This window comes from Protopterus annectens, chromosome 4.part1 (assembly GCF_019279795.1).
Source record: "Protopterus annectens isolate FY-2018-M chromosome 4.part1, PAN1.0, whole genome shotgun sequence".
Taxonomy (NCBI): domain Eukaryota; kingdom Metazoa; phylum Chordata; order Ceratodontiformes; family Protopteridae; genus Protopterus; species Protopterus annectens.
The window spans coordinates 71,543,824-71,548,104 of record NC_056734.1 but is presented as its reverse complement, the minus strand read 5'-3'; positions in this window follow the sequence as shown (position 1 = coordinate 71,548,104).

Genomic DNA, 4,281 nt, shown 5'->3' with positions numbered 1-4,281 from the left:
ACATAAATAGTCAATTTAATAGAGCCAATAAAAAACAAATAGATTATTAGTCTTTTAATTCCATCTAGTTTAGTTTAATTAGCAATAGTGGAGACAGTCAAGGTGGAGGGATGGAGAAGGAAAAGTAGAGTAAGACAGGTGGTGAGGTGGTAATACAGTGAGACAGGAGGTGGTGGGTGATAAAGATATCAAATAAAGTATAGGTAGAGAGGACATAGAAGGGATAGAGGAGAGGAAGGACAGGGTAGATAGGATAAGGCAGAGACTGGATATATTAACCAGGGGTAAAGCAAGAGCACAGCCAATTGTCCATCATGTGTTGTTTGACCTGACTTTTACAAGGTTTTATTTTGCTTTGATATCTTATGGAGAGTGGAAGGGAGTTCCAGTTTTAAGGTATGACAGGAGAGTAGTGAATCACCTGCTAAGCTGTTGAATCTGGTTACTTGCAGCAGGTGCTTGTCCTCTGATTGAAGGCATCTGCTGGGTTTATACTGTTAGATAAGATGGCCTAGGATGGGGCATTTTTCTGGGGAGTAAACCAGGGTGTGAGTGATAACAAGTTGAGAGAAGGCAAGATGTGTGACAGCTCTTTTTTTTTTGCTACTTTGTGATAGCACTCATCAAGTAAGTGAGCTTGGGAGAATTACAGATTGATGAGGATTTGTGCTCCATAGGAAATGGTTAGAGGTAAGTAGGTAGAAGCAATGTGTTTCTTGCATAAGTTAGGTAGGACTCAGTTCTATAGAGTGCACTGAGTTTTTGATGTGTTTTTCGTTACTTCTTTTTTTGTTAATGTTGAATTTCATATTTCATATTTTCATCAATAGTTACTCCTAGAAACTTTGCATGGGGGACTATTTTTACTTTAGTGTTATTAAGAGAACTTATAGTGAATTGGGCTTTTTGACACTGTAGGATTTAGGTGTAAACAGGATTAGTTTTGATTTTGGGGGTTTAATAGGAGTTGAGAGTTGGAGAGCCACATTTTAACTGAGTGCAGGATTTGTGGGATATTTATTGCAGTTTTTCAAGGGTCTTTGCAAAGCAGATTAGTGTGGAATCATCTGCGTACTGTATGATGGTAGCATGGATTTCCTTGGTATATTTCTACTTTATTCTTTTCATCAATTTACTCATGCTTTTTTTCTTATAAAATTTCCATATTATTATTATTAAATGTAACTAAAAATCAAATTAATAAAAACTGGGTGCACATCATGATAGAAAACAAAAACTTTAATAAAACAAAGATACTAAAACAATGGTAAGTGCTTTCACTACCATCAAGGTAACTTCATCAGACCTAATTAAAACAACCATTCCTTCACTTAAATACAAAAAGTCTAATCAAAGACCAAGGAATACACCACCCATTTCGTAAAGTTGCAGTCTGTATTTTTGCTCCAGTTAGGCATAACACTATTTGATGTTCATTATCTTATCTGCAAATATACATATCAGTTCCTCTAATAACTGAATCTTCAATTACAAGAATATCTTTTCTGACCAGATCTGAAGAATCATCAGTTTCTAATTCAGTAATATCTGCTCTATCAATTGTTAGAACAGAATGATCTTCATCACCATTAGTCTTATTAATCCCACTGTTTTTATTACTTATTATGCTTGCAAGCATACAATTCTCATCCTGCTGGCTTTGTACATCCACAGCTTGAGCCATGTTGTCAGCTTCTGTCTTTTTCATTTGTTTCTTACAGTAACGTTCTTCAAGTTTTCCAAGTTCAATTTTGATTTATTCATTTTCACCTGCCCCTTGCATCTTTTTTCTACATTCTTTTTTGGAAAAACGATGCATTTTTTTCTATAGACTGAAGGTTTTCTGGTGGAATGATGTTATTATTCCCAGTACTCTGTGTATTACATAACAAAGCAGTACTTTTTTAATATATATTCTCTTTGCATTATAGATTTCAATCACTATAAATAAATAAGGTAACCCAGTCACCAACACGATAAACAACCTTGAAATTAGACAGTATGATGACCCAGAAGGTAAAACAATAAAGCATAGAACCAAAGCTGCCACAGGAAACAGAAGTTTAATCCACAAGCCACAAACAGTTCACATAAACGCCTCCAAATACACAGTACGTTTTCGTTTCTCCTACTTCATCCATTTTTTTCTTCGGCCTTGCTATTTCCTGTTAGTTTCTTCTTTATTTTTTATTTTCTTCTACATGTTCTGTGTGCTCAGACTGCTGAATACTTTATCCTATATTCCAGAGTTGTCATAGGTAATATCATGTTTAACTTGGGTTGAGTAATCTTTACTGACAATAGACACTTCCTTTCCTAAATGAGTTTCATTTGCACTTTTCTTAATATTATTTAACTCATCAGTCCAGTCATTAATACATGTAACAACAGATCCCTAACCTGTGCCAATTGCACCAGTGCAATCATCATCAGTAAGTGTATTGTAGTACTATTATTGGAAAGTAAATCATCCAACTTTTGACATGAAGAACACAGGTCAACAGTATTATCAGGTGTTGCTTTAAATATACATAGCATTTAGTACACTGTGCAAGATACTTGTGCTTTAGAAAATAATCGTCGGCATATCAAAATCCATTTTCAGCTACAAATGAATAAAGAATCTAAAAGAAAAGGATAATTAAAATCAATTACCAAATATTTAATGAGATTTTACATCAAATTCTGTGAGGAAAAATCACACAAACAATATACAACTAAATGTTAAATTAAGTACAATAAAGTCATTACTCTGACCTACAAGAGAAGTTGTGCCAGTCCCATAGAAGCTGGATTTCCTTTACATCACTGTCACTTACAGTCTCACATCATTATAAGTAACAATAAAGATCAATAAATCATAAACTAACACTGGATTGTTTCAGATAAACTCTGGATTGCCCCTCTGCAGTCTTTGTGAATTTATAGCTGACTAGTCCCCTTGGGATGGCTAGAGTTTGCCTGTCTAAAATCTTTACCTTTCCAACAGCAAACAATAAAAATTAGGGGTTAAACAGCAAAATAAAAATCAAAGTAAATCTTGTTGTGTACAAGTTTTCCTTTTCTTCCTTCAAACAGTGAAGAAATAGAAATAAAAAACAAAATATAAATCAAAATAAATCTTTTTTGTCAGGCAATTGCAGTTGTAAACTAACACAGGATTGTTTCAGATAAGCTCTGGATTGCAGTTATATTCAAGCATTTTCCATAACTTTGGTGCTAACTTCATAGCTAAATAATGGCACATACATCACATACTAACACCTGTCTATTTCTCGCACTCAATGTGTCACATGTTGCAGAATCTAAATGATTATATTTTATTTCCACTTAAGTAGCGCACTTCATAACTACACCACAGTATGACATATAATGATACTTAATTGTTTAAATGTATCGTTGAACTTTCAGTACAAAATATTGCAGACAATGTAAAATGATATAACTTGTAAGTGAGGGATTTTTTTGTGCTTGATAAAGCAAACGAGTAACAGTTTAAAACATTGGCTAATACACATAGCTGTAGGACATGACTTTTTGAAGTTAATCTCACTCTTCGTGCAAGGTGATTAATGTATGTCCTTGTACTTGTGAGCTTAATGCTTTGGTTTCATTTAACGCAAGTGTTGCATAACTGGTTGGAGGATAAAGGTGATATACACATTTTTAAAAGTAAGTACTTAAAAGTATTATAACCACGTCTTTTGACAAATATTTGAGCAATATCATACTTTAAGAAAAATGCATAATGTATACACATTTTTTAATATACAGCAAATCATATATTTGGTAATAGCTACAAGTTTACTTATGCTGTTAACGATTCAGAGTGGGCATATAAAATTATTATGCTTCATTTTCATATTTTATTCAACTGTATTTTTGGAAGCATTTTTTAAGGATACATCACTTAAAAGTGTGTGATAATTAAGCAGTTTAGGCTACACTTGCAGAAAAAATCTCTGTTGTTGGAAGGTAGTATCCAGAGACTAAAGAAATTTCACAGAACATTTAATATCTTTATCAAGTTAGTGAGGATACAGTGTAACAAAATACTATATACGGTCTATAAACAAACAATAAATCACACTTGCTGTTGCTGAAGTAGTTTGTAGTAAAACCTTCTATAGAATAGGTGCAGTCACACAGAAGCGTTCAATGGAACAAGGGTCTGGCACAAAGGTACTGTTTTATTTTGTTTTTGTTTGCCTTGGTTTGTTGTACTTTCTGTTTTTCTCTGTATTTAAGATATTACTAAATTTGATTTCATAGGAATATGCA